This window comes from Halichoeres trimaculatus, unplaced genomic scaffold (genome assembly GCF_033239565.1).
Source record: "Halichoeres trimaculatus isolate MK-OKI-2021-1 unplaced genomic scaffold, fHalTri1.1 fHalTri1_scaffold_1, whole genome shotgun sequence".
NCBI classification, from domain to species: Eukaryota; Metazoa; Chordata; class Actinopteri; order Labriformes; family Labridae; genus Halichoeres; species Halichoeres trimaculatus.
The window spans coordinates 13,844,946-13,871,228 of NW_027437179.1; the positions used below are offsets into that span (position 1 = coordinate 13,844,946).

The 26,283-nt window shown below is 39.7% G+C and overlaps 1 protein-coding gene across 19 annotated transcripts in view; it reads left to right on the top strand.

The window, feature by feature from the left end:
- Positions 1-2,520: 2,520 nt before the first annotated feature.
- Positions 2,521-26,283, top strand: part of nfasca (neurofascin homolog (chicken) a) — a 166,478-nt gene continuing 142,715 nt past the window's right edge. For all 19 annotated transcript variants that reach the window (XR_012598352.1, XM_074672800.1, XM_074672856.1 and 16 more), the window contains exon 1: positions 2,521-2,713. The gene's annotated coding sequence lies outside the window, so the exon portion shown is untranslated. The remainder of the gene's footprint in view (positions 2,714-26,283) is intronic.

Here is a 26,283-nt window from a genome sequence, read left to right on the forward strand (position 1 = left end):
TCAGACAGAGGAATAAGTTCTGACTGTGTATTGGTATCTATCTATGTTAGAAGTAAAACCCCCAAAGTTTATCCTCACTTAGATTTAATACAATTCGATAAAACAACATGATGTCAGCAAATGACATAAGAATAGTGGACAAATAGCAAAGGCCCTGAACTGTCAAAGAGAAGTTGGCAGATTTTGCTGCTGACTTTGGTATTTCTGACCCCAGCCTACATGTGTCAAGATTTCAAACCTTTTCTGTAAATAAAAGTACTGTTTACATAGCCCCAGTGCTTTGACATACCGAGGAGCTTAGATCTCCCAAATATTCTGGTCTGGTCTAAGAGCACGATCCTTGACTCCTGGGTGTTTCAGGCTCTCTGGTGTCAGGTTACTTGTTGTTGCTGTGACTGTTTAATTTGCATATCATTGTAGTCTGCATCTCCTCCTGCTCATGTACCTCCTGCAGGTGCATGTGATGCATTTCTATTAGCTTTTTGTTGTTGTTAAAGCCTGCCAGTAGAACACATTTCTCCCAGTGCGAAAAAGATGTTAGGGATAGGCATCAGTCTAGTCTAACATGATACAGAACAACATGCTGTGACAAAATGTGATTCATTTGCAAACAGTAAACCATATTGTACAATACAACAGGCTATGGTGCCATTATATACTTTACCACACAATGAGACAACAAATGACACGCTTGCAATACTACACAACTCACTCTGATACACTTAAGCAGGATTTAGTACACAAATCTATGGCCCAATAATATATAATTATATAGAATACAACACATCATGATACAATCTGGTTTAATTCAATAAAATAAATAAATAAATATGTGGCATACTTTAGCCCTTTAACTTTACCACCTTTTAAAGATTAGGACAGGATAGGATACAGTCAGCAGGACAGAAACTCTGTATATCTACCTGTATAACAAATCTTTGATAATTTTTGGTGAAATAAAGAGTGGACATCTTAAGTACTTAATATATTATTTAATTATTGTATTTATTTCACTGACTGAGTCTTGAAAAAAAAAAGGAACTCAGAAACACTTTGCTGCCAAAATACATATCCACTGAAACAGTTGTTTTTTTCTTTCTCTGGTTAAGTACCGTACTTGTTTACTTTCTCAGATTGTTTGGGAGAATTTTAATTGTCTTAAGACTGTTTTCAAGATGTGGTTTTAAAATAAGCCATTTATGTGCTTGCTGGGACACATGCTTTATGGTTGTATGTTTGTATTTTTTCATTTAAATAAATGAAATAAAAAATAAATATAAAAATAAATAAATATAAATTTAAAAAAATGATTTAAATAAATTATTTTTTTCATTTTATTTAAATAAATAAATAAATATAATACAACATTATAATAGAACATTATAAAGTATTATATAATAAAACCCTGAGTCCCATGGCATACTAGAAAATTTGCTATAATATGCTAAGATTGTATACAAATTGACATGCAATATGATATGAAAAATTATGTGATAGAACACAATATGATGATACAATGCACAATATGATACAAATAATTAAGTTGGCTCAGCACCATTGAATAAACTCAAGATAGAATAGAAACTTTCTGTGGATTGCATCTTAAAAACAAAGTGATTTGATGGACAAGCAAAAGCATTAAAAAAAATCAAACACAGAAATAATCCTCTTGTACCAACCCAACAGAAGAAAGGAGCTCAAACAAGAAAAGGAAAAGGACAATGAAATACATTAACACAGTTAATCAACTAAAGGACAGAAAAAGGATATAAAAAACAAAGAATCATATAAAACTGGTATAACTATAGCCCCATTAACAAAAGGAAAGAAATGATAAAACATGACATGATACTACTGTACCATGTGCTGTGCCATTCATGACTTAAAAAATAGTCTAACAGGTTATAAACCACGTTAGTCTGTTGTGTCAGCCTGATGAAAACAAAACATCTGTGTTTTCACAAAATATAATGAGAATAATTATGAGGAGGCTTTGGTGCTCATCCCCACCATTGAACTTACAAAACATCCACTCTCATAACATCAGCTTTTCAATTTCAAGATGAAGCTACAATCCAATTCAGAGCTATTTTTGGGTCAGCAGGGCAGACGAGGTAAAATCTGCATGAGATTTGATGGCATGTGGGTCTAAATTATGGAAGACAGATAAAGAGCAGCAAAAATTAAACTCAGTCCAGGTTTGCAGAGCAGTCTTTGAAAATGTGTGCCGCTCCAATGGAAAAAAATGGGGAGAAGGATTTTATCCTTAGGTTGTGCAGATGTCAGAATATTGAAGTGTAAAATATCGAATCCGGTGTTTGAGTTCTTTCGTTATAACATGATAGATGTGGACATGTGTGTTACAGACTCCAGGAAGAAATGAAAAAACTGCAACACTGAAGTATGTCTCCGTTTGTTGGGCAGGCGTTGCATCCTCCACCTGAACGCTAAACCCCTGGTTACGTGATGAGCGTGTGCACGCGCAGAAACATCCGGGGATGCGCGCTTGCAGACCGGAGAGAGAACAGCTGAAGGAGGGGAAGAGTGCAGAGAGTCCATCAGAGAGAGGGAGCGCTGCACCGCATTGACAGGAGACACGGAGTCAGAGGTCCGGCACCGCCGACAGCACAGCGGAGGTGGATAGTTTCTTATGCCGCTGCGGAGCTGACGGTGGCCGGTGCAACAGCTCGGACAGGAGCGGCGACCAGCGCAGGTAAGCGGACACTTTCTACTTTCTGCTGAGATGCTCTGTAGTTGTAGCTCCATCACACTGACGCAGCGGGTGGTGTCCCGGTTCTGACTGGGCCGGACCGGACTGGTGATAAGAACCGGGCCGGTGATGGATGAGAGCAGGGCGGGTCGCTTCAGCACCGGTTCGGCGCAGGAGGCTGGGACGGTGCTGCCCCGTGTCTCTGCAGTGTTATCCGGGCAGCCGGTGCACACGGGCCCCCGCCTCTCTGCGCATCTTCTGGATGATGCTGCGGTTTCGTGGGATTTTTGCTGCTCTGCGCAAACCGCAGATAAAGCTCTCAAAGTCCGGGAGAAATGATCGGGCCCGGGATTCCCGTGTGCATCTGCAGAGGCCTGTGTGTGTGTGATGTGTGAGGAGAAGTGTCATTGCGGAGGACGAGTGAACGGGGACGTTTAAAGGGCTGTCAAGTTGGTGTTGTTTAGTTAGGCCCTGGGGCTGCACACAGGGTGAGTCAGGTCTGTCTGTGCGCTGGATGAGGATCAGAGCCCATCACTGTGAGGGAGGAGACTCCAAAAAACAGGAGCATTTACAGACCATCATATCATGTCACATAAAGGACAACAGACACACACCTGAAAACACACTTCTCTAAGAAAGTCTTGTTTGTTAACATGGCTGCCTGCCGTGTGTTACTGAGCTGCATGAGCACAGTTAGTGGTGACCTTGTTGTGTTTGATGGGACTTAATTCTCTTATATCATCAACAGAGACTGAATGGCTTCATTTTTCTGGTGGTATTCATACACAGTCACTCTGTAGCCTGTGACAAGCTCAAATAAAGATTCATAGTCTGATATGTTGGAGTCATCCTGTCTCCTCAGGGGGTTTCCCTTTGTGAGCTCATTATGACCTTACAGATGTTACTTTATCATGTACTCTCTTCTTATCATATAGAGTTTTTTTTATACATTATGGAGGTGTTGTATTCACTCATAAGTGTGTTTCAACTGGCTGTGAATCTGAGCCATAAGCAGGGTTTGTCTCCTAAACATTTCTCATATTGCTTCTTTAGTTTGAAATGTACCTTAATTTGAGGATTGTTAGTAATTAAAATAATTACACATTTATTTATTATTGTTTACCTTTGGGTACAACCTCTGTGTTATTAACACAAAGAGTCAAGGGTTGTCTTCTTTCAGTGATTGCATCATTCATACTTTTTTTTTTCTTAATATCAATTTCACTGATTTAGGTACATATAAGGTGTTGTCTTGGGTTGTGATCTGATATATGAAACTATATACCCATGCTCTGTTAATATAACATAGATTGCAACCAGTGCAATCACTGCTAAATGAATAGACCGCAGATAAAAAGCACATTTCACTCTCACCATGGAGCAGTAGAAGTTTAGTAGCAAACAAATATCAGAAATACAAGTAGAGATAAAAACAGTCTTTGCTTTCTTGTCGTGAAACAGCAGCAATAAAAAACAAGTTAACATCAAAACACCTTCAAAATGGATTTTGCATATAATGTCCCCAAAGTTTTGCAGGTACGTCCATATAGAAATTCTACATTCTAATATTTGTGATCACCTGCACACAGCAAGAACTCACCTTTTACTAAGTGTCTTGTCTAGTCCTTACCCCTGGTATAAGCCACATTTACCTGAAAATTTACAGATATTTCATACAAAATATGATGCCACTGTTATTTCTCTTTGAGGGAAAACAGCTACCCGTGCAGCAAACAGTTTTAATTTAAAGATCCTTTGAGGAACTTTTTGTTAACAATGATTTTGGCGCCCCACACCAAAAAGTAATGGGTCTCTAATTTCACGTTTTTTTAATTTAAATCTGAGAGGACAGGACAGGACAGTGGGTACAGCAGGTAACAGGGTGAGACTGACATGCAGGGAAGAGGCTGTAGGCTGGGTTTGAACCTACCTGCTTGAAGGCTACCCTCATTGGGTGTGCACACTAAACCACTTGGCCGAAGCACTGCATGTTTTTTAGTGCGGTGTCTTGATACATTGTAATCACACTCTTTGCAGAGCAAACACACTGGTTTGGTTTTTAGACTTGGTGGTAAAAAAGTTTCTGGTTCACGTAGGATCAAACTGACGATTTTCCTTGCTGATTTTTTGTTTTATGGTAGACAGGGCGATGCTATTTTCACTTGTGTAGGACTGCTAATGTTAACTTTTCAGACGCACCTGCTCAATGACACAAAGCATTTTGGGTTAGTTGCTACAATTGCAATAGTTATATCGGTGTTGCAGTCAAAATTTGTAATAATGTTGGAATTTTTGTAAGAACTTGTCAGTGTTGGTGAAAGATGTTTTTCTCATCAGACACAAGTCTCAATCACATGGCAGCTGCTTTCGGGCCACATGTGGCCCACGGGCCGCTGGTTGAATAACGCTGCCACATATATGTACTTTTTTAAAGAAAAGGATCTCACCTTCCTATCGTTATTATTCAAATGTTTTTTTTTATTTATGGGCCATCTTTGGTGAGGAAAATGCCAAAGGATAAAGGTCATTAGGGGAAAAACAGTTCATCACTTAACCTGACACCATGCCCCACCTGAGGGTGAAGACGACACAAAGAAGACATCCATTTTTCCCTGGTCATATTTGTTGCTTTTATAGGTCATGAAGACGCATCAATGTTGATTTCAGTCCAGCTAAAATCTCCTCACAGGAGCTTTAAGTAATCCAGGCATCAGTTTTTATTTGTAGGATGTTGAAGTAAGGTGTTACCTGGACTCTGGCGTGTGAATGTGGCTCATGGAGAGTGCAAGGAGACATTTTGACTGGATAAAAGCACCTGGTAAGAGGTGAGGTTTATGCGGTGCAGTTACATATTTTGGAGGTCTTTGTCAAAATGTTGAGTACTGCTTCAAACAGGTTGACGTGTAGGTTTAGGGGCCACATACTCCTTCAGTACCTCTGAAACTTCATGTGACTTCCTGCACAGATCTTATTCAAGCTCTGAAAGTATTTTTGCTGCGGCTGTGTAACTGTATCAAAGGGTTTGCTTATTGACTTGTGTAATGAGAGCCTAATGCATGTTCCCAGCCATGGGAAGAGTGTGTGTATGTGTGTGTTTCAGTGTGTGTGTCCCAGCTGAATAACAAAGAGATTAAACATAAAGCCTGCAGGACAGCAGGAGGAGAAAGGGTTGAGCTCATTTTCCCAGCAGAGGACAGGGAATGAAACATCAGTTTTTAAAGTTAGCTCTCACTTTTACAGTCTTTATTCACAAATTGAACTCTTGATTGATTTTATTGATCACTGAATGAAACTTGACTAAAAGATGTCAATTATGCAAAAAATCTATTTGCACAAAACCATCTGCAGTGCAACGATTAGAGATAAACAAAAGCTTATTTGAATTTTCTCATTAGGTTTTTAATCTCCTGAAGACATTTAATCAGTGTTTTAGTTTAAGGACACGTTTAAGCTCATGCAGTCTTTAGGAAAACATAATTGTCTCTTTTTTTTGGTGTCAGGAATTCTGGCTTAAACTAAGAAGACGATGTGTAGAGCGGTCATTTCGTTCTGGAGTGAGCGTGAGCAGCAGTTGAGGACTGTAGAGGACTGTAAAGGTGAAAGTGGCAGCTCAGCAGTATTCACACAACAGGCCAAGTCATGAAGCATTCAGTGCAGTGAGGCTGTCTGCAGGCAATAAACACGAAGCAGCTCCGTCATGATCATCTGCAGACATGGAGTTCACGTTTCACACGACTCATTTATCTGGATTACTCTCAAATCTGATGTTTTTGTTAATTATCCATTTTAGTTATTACTCAGCTGCATCGCATACTTGACTCTGATTGGTCAAAACCCCAATAATTAGTCTGTCACATTCTCCTTCTGCCTGTTGACACTGTGAGAAAAAGGTTAGTGCCCATCTCAGGCTGGACACAGAGCAGGGAAATAATGACCGACAGCAGAGAGATGTGAGAATATCGTGAGGAGGTTCTGGTCCACAACTATCTCTGATGGAGACAAGAACAGAGCTGATGAGAGCACTTCAACTACTGGAAGAAGTGACAAAACAAAGTTCAAAGCTGAGATATTTAAATCCCTCATGTTTGAAGGCGATGTGAAAACTTTTAAGTCATCTTAAAAATACTCATGTTTAAAATTTGTTAATCTTTGACTACACCACGCCAGCCAGCGAAATTTAGCAGCAAGAAAAAAAATCTGTCAATTTTCTTGAAAAAAAAGGTTTGTTGAATTTATTTTTTAGTGATAGAACACGGGCTAAAACACAAGTTAAGTTTGTGATAACGGTCATTCCAACCATAGACTGTATAATTAATGGACGTAGTCGACACCCGTTTGTTTCTGGATGGCCAAAGCAAATTGCCTATTTCTCTCATGTCCCGTGACCTGAGCTGTGCCTCTGATTGGACAAGCTTGTGGTTTCAATATCCTCCAAACGGCTGAGTTGGAAAAAAATTCACCCCCTGCACAGTGTGTGCGATAGTGAAATTAGCGATTCAGGCAGGAGATGTTTTTTTGAACCAGGCTGTAAATGGGTTAATCTCTGCTGTGAAAACAGCTTTTTTCAGCTTGGTGTGTACATGACCTACGGTACTTCCGGAGCCAGCCTCAAGCGGACACTCGAGAAACATCAGATTTTAGCACTTCCGCATTGTCTTATATTCTAAGACCGGACGTTGCCGCTTGATTCCAACCCACATGCAGCAGTTAATCTGCAGTGGTCTGTTCAAACTTGAGAGTCTATCAATAAAATGAAAAGTGAGGTTACGTTAGCTCTGCTTGGTGAGGTTGGAGTTGGTAGATGAGCACTGGTAGGACATAAATAACCAGGAATCGCTAACGTTACTGACATGCCAAAGCACTGGGCAATGAGTAACACTAAACAGAAAGTCTCTTCACCTTCTGGACACTAAACTACAAACTGAGTTTAGAGAGTTTGATCGTCGTTTCAACAGTAGCGCCACATAACTACAAAAAGAATCTGTCTCAACCAAACAGCTACTGGCTGTAAAATGTGAGGGATTGTTTTCTGAAGGATTCGAAGCAATCATCCTCAGATCAGTAGTTTGTGCATGCATTGGGATGAACTGATGTTGTGTTGCCTCTTATATAGATATAACTGAGCCTTTTATTTTTTTTTACTGTGAGGAAGGTTTGCTCCTTGTCTCCTTAAAACTAAAAGATGTGATGAGCAGAAAGTGCTGCTGTACCTGTGAAGCAGCTGTTTGGTGCCTTCAAGGGTTGTTAAGGGACTTTGAGCAGTGTGTGTGAAAACACAACACAGATGTTGTCATCTTAGCTTTGTTCTGGGATTAAAATGTTCAGCATGATGGCAGGTGTGGGGTTTGAAAAAGTGGACATGTAGGAGGGAAGAGGACTAAAGATAGAATCTGTATGGTTACATAAGGTGAGGCTCTGTTGTCTACGCACACTTGTGACAAAATTTCTGGACTTTTAATCCCCTGTTTCTCAGGGATTTCCACCATATTTTTGTAGATCTGTCTGATGTTAGTCAGCGAACCGTGTGGCCAGACACACAGCGTGCAGGGCGGCTGCAGCCAAAATTTGATCCCAAAATTAAGAGGAAATGAATCACGAGTCTAAATGTTCTTCTGGACGACTATCTTCCATCTGTGAGGCATGTGGCCGAGCAAAGCCAGTCTTATCCATTCAGCATTCACTCTGTACTTCTCTATCATTTTTTTTTTATCTGCTCCACTCCACATCTGATCGTTACTCTTTAAAGTTATCACCTGACAGGGTTTACCACAACATATATCAGGCAATCATCCTGCAGCTTTCAAACTTTGAATCTGTGCTCCTCTCCACCCCATCTGACCCTCCTTCAACCCTTTCACCTCTCCTCTTTATGATCAGGGTCTAGGTTTAGCTCTTCAGATGTCCATGTGTCATCACACCCTGCATCCTTCACCACCAACACCAGTGTCTAGGCTGCTTTGTGGGGTTACCTCAGCCTGCAGTCTGCCTCATCTCCTCTATGCAGGTATAAGAACGCCTTAACGGGGTTAAGTTGCCATGACTTTGCACATTTATCATCTGGTCTTAAATTCTGTAATGCTCACTTGTAATTCAGTGGTTATTCCTGCATTTTATAACTTTAATCTAGTCTTGTGTCCTCTAATGCGATTTTTGAACTCTGTGAATAGCATGATGTTACACTGTCAGTGTTCCCTCTGGTGCTGGGTTAGCACCGCTAGCTTGCCCATTTTATTGAAGATTGACCTCACACTCCCCATAACGATGGATGGAAGGACAGGTCGATGTTGCCTTTTCTTAGGTAGCACCATAGCGCCAACACATTGCCCTTGCCTCCAGCTTGTGGTGAACATTGGGCCTGGCACCAGTTTGCATCCACATGCTATGAGCTGCTTACAGCTGATCTCATGTGGAAACAAAACAACCATGGTTAAGTGTAGGATCCCTGAACACACAGAGGAACAAACGCAGTAAAAAGACAGCTGCAAGTGTAAACAATTTGGAGACCATGGCCAACAAATAAGTCATAAAAAGTAATGACCAGCTTGAAATACACTAACACAAGATTAAAAAAGAAGAAACAAGATAAGGAAGAGAGAGCTATTTCACTGAGGAGCCACTCAATTAACGCTTAAAAAGACTTGAGAAATCAAACCTCACCCGTCCCTTTATCGTCTCTTGATACAGATATTAAGTGGTCTGTTTTCTGCAGTGTTTTGTGCTGTGTAAAATCAGAAAACTCTGCTTCTTCTTAAGGAAAAATGTTCACTATTAGGGGATGATATGGGGAAAATTTGTCAGGATCTTTTTCATGGCAGGATCAGGATCTGGATTTTGCTGTGAAAGTTTTTATGACTATTTTCTTATCCTTGATTCTTAATTTATCTTCATTTATTTGTGAGACATTACTAGATATACTTTGGTTTTTTTGTACGCCTCACAGATAATGTAAACATACACATAATTTAGAACAAGATTCATTTTAATGTCATAATTAATACATTATATAAAGTAAGCTATATAGGCCCCAAGTTACTGTGTACCTGTCAGTTCATAGCTGTTCTTAGCACTAAAGGAGTGCAAAATCATTTTCACTTGCTGAAAAAGTTCAGGTTCAGCCTGAATTTCTGGTCCTGAAGAACCGTTTACCATCATCTCTGTCTTACAGAGGATCTAATCCCTGAATTTGGATACAGTTGACAAGTAGTAGTAGACATTTGTGGCTCAGGAGGTAGAGATGGTCCTCCTGTTGTTGAAAGACTGTTTGATCTCATTGTCAGGGTGTCCTCAGGCAGGATACTCTGCCCTGAATTTCCCCTCAAGGTTGATTTAGCAGTGCACAAGCGTGTGGCCACTCGTGGTAAAATGGATGCAACCACATCCATTTACAATGAATGCAAAACAGAAATGCAAATACTTCAACGTCTCCATCTGATGCTGAACAATGTTTGCACGAATCTCATCAAAGATTCCCAAACAGAATAGATGAGGCAGTCAAAAGAGTCAAAAGATAAACTGTCATAAAAGAAGAGCATCCAGTGTGTAAATGACAAACACAGCAGCACACTGTAATAAGTATGTTAAACAGATGAATCCCCTTCTGCCCTGACGTCTGGTATTACTTCCATACTGAAAATGGGCCACAGCTCTCAGGGAGCTACAGATCTTCATCTACCTCGGTCTGCTCTGCTTCTGAATGTAATATGTTTTTCCACCATGAATTAAAGATGTCAGGGCGGTCGGAGCATCTTCAGTGTTTCTGCGACCTGCAGCGATGTTTTCTGAGGTGGGCTCTGGTGGGTTTGTGCCATGTGCCAGCAGTGCCTTCATGCTTGGTTTGCTTCTGTATGAAAGATGAACATGACACACTTTGAAATGCACCACGCACGTATCCAGCTGCAGGACCTTGTGTGTGTGTTTTCTTCACTTTGAAATCTGACCCTGTGGTGTCAGGTGTCAGCAGTTTGACTGAATCGCTCATGAATGACAGGAGAGGAAGCAGAGCGAACCTGGAGAAAAAAAACAAAGACAAACATGTCAGAATTTTGTGAGTCACCCTAGGGAGACAAGACCCACTTTTCTTTAAAGGAAATGCACTCTGTGATGTGTACGCAAAGCTGCTGTGACATGCCGACTTGTTGAGTTGGTGCTTATGTGACCTAATACAATGCAGTGAGACTCCAGTGTTGTCCTGACTCAAGCTTATCCTAGTAACTGCTGATTGTTAGATTTGGCTTTTAGTTAGCTAGTTTTCTTTTAATAAGGTGTTTTGGGTCTTGGTTTAATTAAGTTTTCTGTTACTTGAGCAGTTTGGGCTTCAGTGTGAATGTGAAGGTGTCCAAAAGAAAATGATGATTGAAAAAGTGTGCTAATGGGAACACAGTCTGACAGCTTTAGGTGAAGAGAAGCTCAGGGGAGACTAAAAATAATCTGATGCTGCAGAGAAGAAAAAGTTACACCAGTGATTTTAAAGTGAATCTTTGAACTATGACTTAATATTAAGAGTGTTTTACATGATAACGTTTTTTTACTTTGTGATAAAGAACGGAGAAGAAGAGAGAGGTCCTGTGGATATGAACTCTCTAAGTGTCTAAAATCCAGTAATAATTTCTCATAAGCCTCTCTTTGAAACGTTAAGCTCTCTTTAGGGTTTTTTTAATTCAACACTGATGTAGTTCAGGGTTTTGTCCAGCAGATGTCAGTGTGGTAACATACAACATGTGCAACCGCCAACTGCCACTTTGTCCTACATTCTGGGGACAAGTTTGGATTTGCATACGGTTGGGCCATTACGACTAGACTTAAACATGGCCTTAATTTGTATTTAAAAAAACATCTGTTGTGTTTGTCTGAGTCTTTGATGAAACAGTTTTTTCCACAAGTATTAACAAACAGTAAGAAAAAGAAAAAAAAAACATCTCAGACGTTCACAGCAAGAGCAAATATCTGGCTTGACACTGAAAGACAAAAGAGGTCAGCCATGAAACATCAAAATAATCCAGGAGTTTTTAAATTTTGATGCTTTTCTGGCTGTTTCAGCGCCATCCAAATGATGAAGGTATCCTGGTCTCAGCAATAACCTTCAAGGAAACAGATTATGTTTGCCACAGTTTAACCTGTTCTTCTCTGAGCCTTGTTTCGAGGTACATCTCTGAAATTACAAGCTCAGTGCTTCATCTTGGTATCAAAATCAAGGTAACACTTGTGATAGTTCACCAGAAGTGTAAGCAGCTGTGTGACTATAGATGCAGCTTTGCAGCAAGAGCATGCTGTGAACCATTGTGTTTCTCCTACCATTATAAAGGGAGGGTGGTCAGTCCCCTCAATGGAAACACCCACACTCCTGGAAGTCAAGTTATTTTTATTTTCCATATAGTGCCAGATCACAGCAGAAGCAATTTAGAGTTACCTGTCTCATATATCAGGTCTGTTCCTTGTCTTTTTTTAATTTAAAAGACTAAATAGGCTAATTTTATTTTTATTAATCTAATTTACATGATGGGACACCCTTGTGTTCACATTTTTCTTGTATGCCTGCCTCACTTCTTTAGCTCCCTGCTGTTTTTGATAGCATGTTGTTTAACTTTGTTTGATGGTCATAAAAGAGGGTTTGTATAAGCATGTTGTTGAGTTTCTTAGCTTTCTGTTGGTATGTCACGTCTAAATTTATGCATAACAGTAAATACTGTTTCAATGTGTGACAACTCCTGGTACAGGGGGTGTCAGGGAAGACTTACCCGCAGATTGTGTCCGTAGGAAATATACTTTAGACAACTTTTAAACCTTGTCAAGACGATTTTTGGCTCATGTCAAGCCAACAAAGGTTTTATAAGAAACTAAGTTGTAGATAAGTTCAGAAACAGCAGGTGGTGGTATGTGGTGGTGGTTTCACATGTAGAAAGGAAGAACAAGCATGGCCACAACAGGCTGATGAGAGATTAAAAATGGCATTGACAGTGTGAAGTGTCTTTAAATAAAAGAAAAAATGTTTCAGTGGATGAAATGATTGCTGCTTGCAAAACATGTGATTCTAGTGTTTAGAGAGGAGGAAAGAAATATTCTAGTTTTGACATAACCCATCTGCAAAGCTGTCATTCCAATAGAGACATGTTAAACAAACGTTAAACAGCAGTTCAGTTTACGTTTGAGAATTGGAGAAAGTTGACCAGACATGGTTCAGAGCTAAGGTTATAAAGTTAATTTGGAAAAGTATCTAAAGCTCTGTCACTCTGCAGAAGTATCCTTCCTTACCTATGAAAAAAGACATTATTGCAGCAGCAGTAAAATATTAACTTAATATTCTGTCTTATCATGAAGTGTGCAAGACCTACACATTTATAAATACTAAACTGAGAAACCAAATATTGCTCAATTGATATTGCATCAGGAGCAGCTTATAAATAGCAGAAAAACATCCTTATCTTACACTTTTGTGATAGTTTTAGTGTTTGCCTGACCCGTTGTATGTACACACAGCTATTCTAAGTCAACACAGCCCTGCTACTGAATATTAAACCTGTGAGCCTGAATGCTGAATCCGAGGCCCTGTCCTCTGGTGGGGTTCTCGCTGTTTGAGGAGCTGTTCAGCTCTTTACAGGAAGATAAACTAAACACATCAAAAAAATTAGTAGATATGTAACACTGGCACCAAAATGAAGGAGAGTCTTTGAAAACCTTTATTAGTCAGAGAGCAGATCACAGTGTGTACGTCGTGTAGTATACGGCAGCAGCAGGAGCCATATGGCTGCTTTCCCAGTGATCCCTCTCCTGGCTCACACTCAGCCAAACAGAGCCGCCAGTGCAGATGGGACTCAGCCAGCCCAGGTGGATTGTGGGTAAAATGGGGCGGTGCCCAGTGATGGGTGAGTTAATTCTGGATTAGGGAAGCCCACTGGCATCACTGTGATCACTTGGCATGTTGTGTCTGTTCAGGTATGTGTGTGTATGTGTGTGTTGCTAACCTGGCGTAGGTTTCAGAGCAGGCGTCCTCTTGAGTTTTAATGTTTCACCTGTGTGCAGATGTAGTCTGAACCACAGGTCAGCATCCAGTCTGAGTCTGCCAGAGGCGCAGACAGAGAGCTGGGAGCGGTCTCTGTCAGACAACAGGATGGAGCTGGATGCTTCTCTATGAAAACCTCTCCATAATTAATTATTTTTAGTTTGCTGATTTTAAATAACAAATTATTCTTTGAATTACTGCAGAGGAACAAATCAAAGCCAAACAGTTCACCATGTGCTCAACAATCCATCACAACAGAGCAGCATTTTAAGAAAACCTTTCACAAACTCCTCCTTATTTTAATACACAACCAACACATTGCTCTGTGTGCAGAGTGTTGTTTACAGGTTTAACTCTGTAAATTCATAAACGTCTTAAAACATCATCTGATGATGCTGTAAAAGCCTCTGGGAGCAAAAGGCAATCTTTAAGGATTTGATAAAAAGGACTATTTTTTTGTTTGTTTGTTATTGTTCATAGTCTAAAACTTAAGTTTGAGGTACAAGTCAATTTCCAGAAGATGACGGTTAGGGTTGCCTAGAAATGATGGTTTATATAGTCCGTAGACATCATCATCACTTTTTTTCTCATGGTCTGGTGTTTAAAAAAAAGTGGACTAAAGCAACAGGAATAAATGGCATGAAATTGAGAAAAAAATTTGAGGCATCATATCAATTGTCTGCAGCTATTCTCCTCCAAATGATGTCTTTGTAATCGTCTTCGTGGTTTTTCTGTCTTTTGCTGTGAAGAACTGGGTGCTGGGACACGAACACAGTCAAAGTTGAATTTTTTAGTTTGGGACTTGTCAACAACGAGCATTTTAATTGGTTGGATGTGTATTTGTCGCAAGTGAAACTTTGGAAAAATCAACCTAGGACCAAAAAAATGAAAGCTGCAATTTCACTCAGTGAAAGAACGCTGCTGGTGTGAAAGCTTGCATTGAAAAACAGTCGATTTAAAAAAAAAAAAATAACATGCGAAATATTTGCTCGAAAAATACACGTCTGGTGTGCAAAGGACTTTAAAATCCAAAGAACCGGAATTATCGCACTTAAATCGAATCAGCCACAAGTCTTTCAAGAACCGAATCTGGAGAAAAGCATGTCGCCCCAGCCCCAGTTTTTGTAGTATCGTATATTATGTTATTTGTGTTGTTTTTGTGTCACCTTGTGTCATGTTGTATTGTATCACGGCATGTCGTACAGTATCAAATGGTCTTGTATGATGTTGTGTTGGGTCATGCCTAGTGTAACGTAGTGTATTGCATCATTTTTTAACCTGTCTAATCTTGTTGTATTGAATCATATCTTATCAAGTCGTATTGTATCGTAAACTAATGGTGTTGTATCATTAAATCGTGTGGTATTTTAATTGTATCTTGAGCCATTGCGGTGACTCCAACCCCTATAAATGATCAATTCAACACCCAAATGTTGCAACTTAGGTAGCTTTTTATAGTCAAGTATTTTTGCGCCTTTCTATAAAAGTTGAGAAAAAAGAGTTATGAAGTTCTGTTTTTGTACAGATTAAAAGATGGCTGTTCAGGCTTTATTTATACTAAAATATTAGAGCAAAACAGGAACACTCCTGATGTCCAGACAGGTGCAGCTTCACCTCTATCTTTCTGATTCTTCCCTCCTGCATGCACCATCCCCCCGCTCCCCGCGGCTGTGCGTCGATGGCAAACCTTTTTCCTTCCATCTCCCATTGGTCTGCGGTTTCTCTCAGGTTACCTGTGCTGCTTCTTCAAGTGTCCATCAATTTTTCCTTTTCAGCAGCTTCTATTTTTAAACCTCCAGCTTCTGTTTCCTCAGAGGGCACAGAGGGATGAGAGAAGCAGAACAGAGGCAGGGGGAGAGATAAGAGGAGGGATGGAGGAGAGATGGAGGAGAGAGGAGAGAGGGAGGAGGAGGAGGCATGAAGCTGGAAGGATGGGAGCAGTAAAAACAAAGATTGTGAGTGTCTGGAGCGAAGGCCGGTGGCACAGCGGTGTCTGGCTGACTGCCAGGTGGAGAGGATAAACAGAGGATGGAGAGAACAGAGGGAGAGAAGGAGGGGAGAGTCTGGTACTGCTCCAGGCCCCGGTTTCCACTGAGACCACCGGCTGGATGGCGCGAAAACAGGGAGGAGTGTCTGACAAAACGACTCCTCTTGGACTGTGTGATTAAAGCTGCTTTTGTTCTAACAGTTCACAAAACACAGCCACAGAAAAATAATAAAAATCTGCCACTTAACCACGTCCTCATGGAGAGCAGACATCTGCTAGAGCTTCACGGGTCTGAGGAAGGAAAAGTCCTGAAAACACTTTCTGGGATCTTAAGAGGGATGGGGATCACATTCTGGTTCTTCAGGTGTTGTATTTACACGGTCATATTATATCTGTGGTTAAATCACAAACACACCTTAGTCATCTTGATGAAATTAAATCTCTAGCAGGTTGCTCAGTTGCTCGTGGAGTTAGCTATGTGTGTGAAAGAGTAAAGAAGATATTTAACCAAGGCAGAAGATAAAAGATAGATGCAGTTCATGTGGCAGAGCAATCTTACTGAGGGCAACACAACCTCTACCGAACTCTTTAGCATCATTCATTTCTGTAAATCAAAATGCAGAACCATCGTTTGTCTTTGGGTTGAAAAAGTCTGCCACCACTAGTTTTGACTGCTGCTGGAGGACAGTCATTATCTTCCTCAAATCAATCAATTAACTAATGGCTGTAATTAAACCAAACTTTGTAAGAAGTCATATTAGTAAAAATCTTTGCTTGTCAGGGTAAATTAAACATCAGCATAGACAAGAGAAACACCTTCCAACTACAATAACTAAAATTAAGCAAGTATGTTTGTATTTTTGAGTCATGTTCACCTAACAAGTAAAAAAAAAAAAAAAAAAAGACGTTTTTTAAGATATTGAAAATTAAAATGACACCAGAAATGGTCATAAATAGTTAAAAGAAAATTCACAAATGTACTTGTCTAGTTTCTGTTATTGTCATCTTTCTTAAAAAGTAAAAAAACAAAACAAAACAGGTACAATTTTCTTATCTGATTGGCAGATTTTTGTTCCCTCTACAAGTGATTGTGTCTCATTTTGTCTTTTAATATCCTAAATTAGACATTTTCTGAACATGTCTGGTGAATGTGCCTCAAATTAAATCTAATAAAGTTTTTTTCTAATAGAAATGAGAAGTAAACAGTTGTTTGGATTTCAGTTTTTCTGTGTTTTACTTGGACAGTATGGTTCTCGTCTTCCTACTAACTAATGGAAAAGGATGGAACTGATAAAGACTTTTGTTTATCATTTTAGTTTTACTAAAAAGGAAAATTTGACAAAAGTAGGATCAAACTTAAACATCACAGCAGAGTCTTTTCCTAAGAGGTAGGGATGGGTACAGAATTAGGTACTTTTATAGGTACTGCCTGAATTCTGTCGAAAGTACTGGGTACCGATTCACACAGTATCGAAAAATACCATGTTTAGGTACCTAAATAGGGATGGGTACCTTTCACATTTGAAATGATTGAGTACCAATGCCCAGTACCTAGCAATCAGTATTGGTACTCAACGGTACCAATTTGCGGTACTTTTATTGTGTATCTGTGGTAAAAAATATCAATTTGCTTAATAGCAAAATATAAACATTTTTAAACTCAACATATTTATTCCTCAAGAACCTTGCAATGCTGTATTCATGTCCAACATGAAAAATCACCTGCTCTTCCACTCCCTCACATTCACAAGGAGGCATTTAGGTACCTAAACATGGTACCTTTTGATCTTATGTGGATCGGTACCCGGTACTTTTGACAGACTTCTGTCGGTACCTATAAAAGTACCTAAGTCAGTTCCCATCCCTATACCTAAATGGATCCTTGTGATTATGAGGGACTGGAAGAGTAGGCAATTATCCGTGCTGGACACAGCATTACAGGCTTACATACTAAAGAATAAATATGTTAAAAGAATTTACATTTTATTATTAAACAAATTGGTATGTTTTGCCACAGAAACACAAAAGTACCGAAAATTGGTACAGATGAATACTGACACCGACTACCAGGTTCCGGTCAGGTACCGTATCGTTTCAAATGTGAAAGGTACCCATCCCTTCTCAGAGGCCACCATCACTTCCCTAAAGAGGGATGAGAAAAGGAACGTTGTAATCTACAATCTGACGGCTAGATAGTGTCTAATAATTCTATTCAGGGCTCAAGACTGCAACCTAAATGGTCACATAAGCTTCATACCTAAAGTGAAATAGCAAAAAAAAAAGTCCCTGTCAATCTTTACTTCATAGGATAACTATAACCTATTCATCAGCGTGCAAAAAAGCTGTGACCAGATATGTGCTGGTGTGAGTAACAGGGAAAGTTGGTAGCACCAGCGCTACCAGTGGAAAAGTTAGTGTAGAGCCCTGCTGTTTCTATTCTGTGCCTTTAAGTGAACATATAGCAGCCTGGAGGTTTGCAGAAAGAAGTGGCCAAAGTCTTTGCAGTTTGAATCTACCAACATGTAAATTTCCTCAGAGCTAAAGAAAGCTGATGTATCATGTCTCATTTGTGTCACTGTGTTGTAATGAGATTATCGAGGCTAAAGATCTGAACTATTCCCTCCGTCTGTCAAACAGCATCATATCAGAGATGAAACTCTCTGACTAGACCAGACCTGTTTTTAGATCCTCCAGTTTTGGCTTCATGTCTCAGAGTAACGCTGGAGGAGACGAAGAGACGAGTGATGAGGAGAGATAGAAGACAAAGGTCACCTCTCTGCTCAGTCGATTCACACTGAAGATTTTCCAACAGCTCCTCCTCAGGCGGCTTTCTAAATGTAGCTGCTGTGAGGTTCAGATTGGAACAGTCAGCAGATCTGATCCTCTGTATGTGGAGAAACTGATGTCTGGATTCAATTTATCTGGGTGATTACCAAGTGAAGGCCTGACTTATTTCCATGTCTTTATTTTCATGTGGATTACTCTTTTTCCTAAACCACTCAGACTATTATTGGTATCATTCACATGTAGACTCTGTATACAAGATTTATTTTTCACTTTCTGAAAGTCTGTAATTCACTTATTCTTCAGAAAAAAAGTGAAGATTGTGTGTTGTCTCTTAGTAATGACTTTCACTCATGAAGCTACAGTTTAACTTCTGTTTAACTTCTGTTTAACGTGGAGGAATCCTGACAGTTTTGCGGCACTTTCTGCACGTGTTCCTCCGTCGTCTCCTCCTCTGTTTCTGCGTCTGTGAGGGTGTTTGTGCGTGCCTTGCAGCATGACAACAGTCGGCCATGCATATGCATGAAGTGCAGCAGTGACACATGGCCTTTTCAGCTGTGATAAGGACAAAAAGTAGAAGAAACTCTCCTCTGATAACTTTCTACAGAGCTCCACACGCATACTAAACAGGAGTCCTCTGATTGACTTTGATGTCTGCTAAAACATTTGTTTTCTCATTTCTTGTCTTCATCGTGACTTTATTTATGATTATATGCTAGTTTTTTCTGTAAACCCAATCCTCTTTCACACATGCACTGTAGGAAGTTTCCAGAAGTGTGCTCCTTAAATTTGTCCCTGACACTGTGGAGTCTTCCTTCTTTGGATTCAGGGCTGCTTGGTGGCAGTTGCAGTGAACATGCATTAGACCATGGACTAACTAAAATATATAAAACTCTGATGAGCATTTTTGCTTTTACCAATGTCACATCTGATCTGCAGACACTGTCATTGTTCTTGTATTGAAAACCATTTCTCTTCAACCTCAGATGTTTCAACACATCGTGTTCTGTGTCGCTGTTCATGGTCGTCCACCTGTCCCATGATTCAGTTACTCACAGGCTCTGTAGCAGCTTTAATTTCATTGGCATAAACAATGATGATAAATGGTCCTCAACAACCTGTTTTTCCGTAATAAAGACAGGATGAGGAGATGAAATGACTTACTGATGTTAAAACTAGTGAACGTGCGTTTTATTTTCATTTACTAGACGATGACTGAAGGAACATGTTCATGGTGAACTGTTTGACATTTAAGCTCCGTTTCAGCCAAGCAGTTCAGCTCAGTTTGTTTTGGCACAGCACACATTTTACGGCCTTTCCACTGACTAATCCAGGGACAGATCCCCAAATAACCCAGACGAGCCACCTCACTTTTTTGGACCCTTCCGTAGGGGTGCCAGACTAAACTGTTCCGATCTTGGAAGGTGGAGCTACAACACTGCAGACCGTTAATTGGTCGAAAGAATCGTCACCTACCAGGCGACAGCGGCTGTATTTCTCCTCGTGGCACACAGTCTTTTCTGAAACAAAACTTGATAGTGCTTTGTAACAAAGAGCCACATGGAAATCACAAAGAAGAAAAATTAGTGGATGTCTCCCATGGTTGCTCTTTGTTTACCGTGTCACGTTTTTCTTCTTCATTGGATTTATTAGCGGGGTCCACTGTGTCTCGTCATTATTTAACCAATGCAGCTATCAGTATCCACCTTACACACCCCCTACCATAAGGAGGCACAGTTGGCTGTGGAAACGCAAACAGGACCATAGTTAACCGTGCCAACCTGTACCAAACCGTACTGATCTAAACCGGACTGCTTGCGTCATCTTTGTTTTCGTTGGTGATTTTATTGGAAAATTCTTTAATAGACTTCTATGAAATTAAAAACTGTTCACACATACGTCCCACTCCACTGAGCGAATGTAAATACAGCTTCAGTCTGAGGTTTTGTATCATCTAACTCTAATCATGCATCACAGTCTGTCTGTATGAAGTATGGATGTAGCCTCGGTTGCGCTGATGGAGAACCCGATGCCTCATAATGGTCGACAGCGTGTTGGGTTTGCTAACATGAGCTGACTGTGGAGAGGTGGAGCTGAGACAGATTTTAGCCTGCTGGCAAAAATCTACGACACAACCGCCTGAAAGTTACCTCAGCTTTGTATCTAAATGTGCAAGTTTTAGCAGTGGCTTCTGTCAGACAGCTGGAGTAACAGAGCTGGACTGTGAACGCACCGTGTGACAGGTGTGCAGCTGAAAAATGAAGAGGGTCAAATCTGTGTAAGCCCTTATCCTTCATTCCTCACTGGCATCAGGTCCTTTAGTGTCACTTGTATCTTTTTCTTTCATCTGTGTTCGTGTGTGTGTGTGTGTGTGTGTGTGTGTGTGTGTGTGTGTGTGTGTGTGTGTGTGTGTGTGTGTGTGTGTGTGTGTCAGTGATGACTGAAGACAGCTCCTGGCTATGAGGAGGAAGCAGATGCTGTGGCCGTGCAGAGGAAATGAGCCTCATTACAAAGGCTGCATGGTTAATCTATAAGCCGCTCCGTCCACTTTTATCACCTTCAGCTGAGAGAAAATCTGTTCTTCTCTCAGCTCGTCACTGTCTCTTTGTTCTCTTTGGCCTCCCTGTGTGACTTCAAGCAATAGTCACTCATTACGACTCAGCAGGGAGCTCAGACTGTAGCACTGGGTCATGATCCAAATCAGTTTGCACATCATGTCGTCCTAACACATTTAAAGCTTCTGCTGACTTCCTGTCTGTGTAGTCCAACAAAATTGTTTCTTATTCCATTCGACACGTCCAGACTCTGAAGGGAAACCCTGCAGCACATTCAGCCTTTTATAAGACTGACCATTGTCTACTCTAAGCTGAGTTTAGAGGTTTTACTTAAGGAAAACACAAGTCCTGATGTTAAGACTTCATGACATCGGATGTCCTGTTTCCATTACGCCTAGAATTGCACAAAACTTAGATATCACAATAAAAAATGTTAATGGAACGTTTAGAAAAACCTCCTAAATTTTGCTTAAAAGTTTTTACACTCTCATAATGTGTTTTTTCAGAAGTTTTTATAGTGAAGTTGATCACAAAAGTGCAATGGAAACACCTTTCTCGTGAAATTCCTGCAGTGTCTGGACGGAGGTTACGTATTATCATTTATAAGTTGAGTGCGAGTTGTAGTGGAAACACCAGCAAAGCACATTTGTGCTTTATTGAAACTTCAGAGATTTTGTTTTTATTTTGCAAAAAATGTAACAGAAACAAAGCTTGTGAGTGTTACATCCTGTGTGGATCATTACTATAATGCGTCATTTGTCTTCGAAAGATGCTTCTAACAAACTTATATCACAGAATCCTTAAGGCTACAGTAGATTCTTATGAATGAGTTGTAAATACTGAACTGGTTTAAAGATATTTCTCCTCTGTTTGACCTGTCAATCACCTTACTTTCTTCAAATAAGAGAAAAATGACACCTAATATCTGTTTCTCTATTGAAAGTTCATTGTTTTAACTTTTTATTTTATTTCTAAAAATTAAACTTTGGGTTTAAATTCTTGACTTTATGAGGGAATGCTGTAAAAACAGCAGGAGTGTCTTCCATCAACTTCTGTATTTAAAGTGTAATGAAGGGTCCAGCCTCCAGGGGGCAACAGAGAAGTGTCTTAGATTTGGCTTTGATCTGTTTCTTTTCCCCATCTCCACCTTTGATTACACCACAATAATTTTAAGAGTTATGTCCAAAGCTATCCATGTTTTCCATTCCCTTAGTTGTTCTCTAAAATTTTCTAGTGATATTATTCTAAAATATTGAGTTAATTTGCAGCTTTTGTTTAATAGTTGTTTTAATTTCTTGTGAAATAGTTTATTCCATCAGCAGAGTTTCAGGAAGAAGGTTTTATTTGCTTATATTGTCTCATAAAAGTCACACATGATGTGGAACGAAATAGGGATAACAAACAGTATTTCCCATGGGGTTTAGGTCTTTGAATAAATTATGATCGATCGGTTTCGATCAGGCTGTAGTTTCTCGCCTGAAAAGCCTCCATCTATTGGTGAGTTTTAATCTGATCCTCTGTGTCTGCTGCAACCTGTCTGAGTGTAACCAAAGCTGCGTGCCTTCAGGCCTCTTCCCACCGTATATCCCATCTGTCACCGCTCAGAGTCTTCCTGTAGCTGACTGACTGTGTCTGTCAGGTAGGTGAGGAGTGTTAGCAACAAAAGCTCTCCTTCGTCCTGAAGCTGACACACCTGAACGCGCCCACAAAGGACGAGCAGACGGCCCGCTGCGGTCGCCCTGCAGCTCTTTCCCACTGCTGTCACAGCTCCATTGATCACAGTTAACCCATCGCTGGATCAATAACAGTGTTCGCAGTCTGCCACCTGATATGAGAGGAGCTGACACCTTAGAGCTGCAGTGGAAGGGTGTGGTTTGTCACAAACACACACAAACTCAGGTTAAAAAAAGAGAAACCTGATGAATGTGACCTGAACACAGCAGAGAAAGAGAGAAAAAGGGCAGAGTGTTGATAAAGTCTGAGACACAGCGAGGCAGATCTTAGGTGTTTTCTTATAGGGTAAAGACATTTAAAGTGAAAAAATGGAGGGAAAACACACAAACGTGCATGATTTATTTTTTTCTTTTGGCTTTTGTTTGCACTGGTATAGTTTTGAGCTTTGAGTTTTAAGGATCATTGTGTCTGAGGTTACCTCCTTACAGAAAACATAACAGAGATTGAAACAGATTTTTAATCTAAACATGCGTCACAAACAACCCAAAGCTGCTGATCCTCAATAAGTTAGAATATATGGACGTGAATATGATATTTATGGTAGTTTTACCTTATTCAACTTTAGATTAACAGAGTACATTTTTAACTTTTATGGATAAAACTCACGGGCAAAGAGCAAATATCTCAGCTGGTTTCATCCATAGAAGAAAAGTTGTTTCTTTGGTATTTTAATTATTGTATTTAAAAATTTGTTTTTTTGATTTTTAAGAAAGAGGGGAATGGTGTGTTTGTTTGGGATTATTCCATCTGCAGATTAATCCACATTTGGTGCTCTGGTGAACATTTGGGGCAGCAAAACTGTGAATGTGTGATTCAGTGAAAATGAACTGAACATGTAACAAAGAAAGACGTCACCCAGAGCCACAGCGCAGCTCACTGATGAGTTTTTCAACTGTTACTGAACAGTAATGAGACAGAAAACAACACATCATTCCCAAATTGTCAAATAAGCAGATACAAAGTGGGAGACTTCCTCCCAAATCAGGAGTGTTGACAGCTTGCCAGCACTTCTGGTGTTAGGTCTGTTTGAAATAATGAGTTTATGTATGAGACAGATTGACAAGACAAGACAAAATCTAAAGACATTTGCTCGATAAATTTATCTTATTTTTATTAGGTTCTGTTAACCCCTAGGTTATGTTAACCATTAGGTTCTGTAACATTTTTAGCTAGTTATTGTTTTAAGTAATGCCTTGTTTTTATTTTCCTACTTGCTGTGAGGCTGCAGCGCTACCCGATGCGCCACTGTGCAGCCCCAACACATTTTTATTAACTATAATAATCCAGACATTTAAACACATGCATATTCATTGTTATTCTTTGCTTTTGTTTCAAAATCTTTTTTGTTGCCCTTTTTTAAAATAAAAGAAATAACCTGTTTTGTTATTCAGAACTTCAAACTTTATAAACAAACTTAATGTTAACAGTAAAATATTCAGCAATATCACAATTCCAGTTACTGCCCCCACAAAATAAATAATTAAATAAACAAATAAATAAATAAATAAATAAATAAAATAAAAAAAAAGTTTAAAAAAATAAAATTAAAAAATAAAATTACAAAAATATAATATAAAAAATAAAATAAAATAATAATGATGATAATAAAATAAAAAAAGGTACGACCAAATCATGAATAGTTGTTTCAATACTTCATCTTAGAGGATGGTGTCCATATAGCCTGACCTGCAACATGGATGTTTCTAGATTTTAGGTTAATTGAAGAACCTAAGATAATGTGAAAACACTGCTGAGAGGGTTTGTCTTTAAGAAATCGTCTTAATCTGAAATCTCTTCAAATGTTTGAGTAATGTGGGCAGCAGTCTTTGACCTACAATATCCTCATCAGTTAAATCACATATCGACACACAGAGGTCATTAACAGGCCGTGTTAATGGCTGCTGATGGGGGTAAGGTCAAAGGTCAAAGAGCTGCTTCTCCACTAAAGAGCCATGTGTTACGCAGATGTGTGTGTGTGTGTGTGTGTGTGTGTGTGTGTGTGTGTGTGTGTGTGTGTGTGTGTGTGTGTGTGTGTGTGTGTGTGTGTGTGTGTGTGTGTATATAGACAGAGCTTCTTCATTAGATTAATATTCCCTGTGATTAATGGGGTTTTGGATCTTCCTGCTCAGGAACCACAGATGTAAGTTGGCTCTATCACTAACCGAGGCTCAGCAGATGTGTTGTGTATATGATCCCTGTTTCATGATCTAAATCCAACTGAACATAAACACTTCAAGACAAGTGCTGAATGTCAACTTGACTTTGTTTTCAGAAACTGACATAAACACAGAAAAAAAATCAGTGAAAGAAAATACTTTTTAAAGGGTCTGTTAAGACTTTTTGTTTGGTGTTAATAGCAGTGACACCTCGGGATTAAATCAGTTTGTGTTTTTCTGGGATAAATACTGTTTTTATACATTTATGTTATGTGAAGATAATTCTCCACATCTGTCAAACACTCAGAAATGATTTTTCTCTGTCATCTGTTGACGGTCAAAGTCTGAACTTCCACATCAACACTTGAACCTCTGCTGTTTTTCCTCTAACTCTGACAAACTGTTGATAAAAGTCTGGAGGCGTTCATTAACACCACGTCCACTGTGGCCTGTAGGTCTGTGCTGGAGTCCACTATGGTGATACGCTACAGTACGTATACAATACACTCACAATGCACACACACACACCCACGCAATGCAAATCTACACACTTCACAATACCCACAATCCATCTGAAGCCTGAGATCTACTGTGCTCCTTTGTCTCTGTTCAATGCAGCCGTTTGACAGAGACACATAATGCAGAGAAAGTGAGCAGTGAATGCATTGAATGTGTACGCCTGAGCGCGCGTGTGTGTGTGTGTGTGTGTCCACTTAACAGAGACTGGCGTGATGTGCTCCATGTGTAACAAAGACAAACTCAGACCAGCTCCTACCAGTGAGCATATATTTAAATGTTTACATGTAAGAGTTTAGAGAAGGGATCTATATTCTAAAAGTTTTGTTTTTATTTTGTTTTAAGAAAACCTCTCTTCATCTGAACCTTCATCATGTTCTTTATTAGAAAACCACAAATTCACATATGATGGCCGTCATCTGTGGAGCTGAAAGGACAGAGAAGCTGCTCCTCTGCTTGATGTCAGAGAGAACAAAGCTCCTTTTTTCAGCAAGTGATAAATTATTGCTTCATGCAAGATGCTGTCCACATGCAAAGATTCAAGTGATTTAATCAAAGCTCAGAAATGCTTTTTGATGAAGTAAGCTAACGCTAACAGAGCTGTGAAGTGGGTACAGTAATTGACATGTCTTTTCTCAACTACAGGTTTTTGTCAGAGATTGTGTTGTGATGATGTCGCACTAGTTTGACCAAAGCAGGAGATAAAATGTAACATATTGATCATTTTGTGAAACAGCCTCTGGGTTTTAACACTGAAACAAAGTGCCTTGATTTATTTTGAAAGAGTTCAAAAGGCTGCTTTGTCTGTCTGTCTGTCTATTAGGCTGTGCCCCAAAAACAAACTC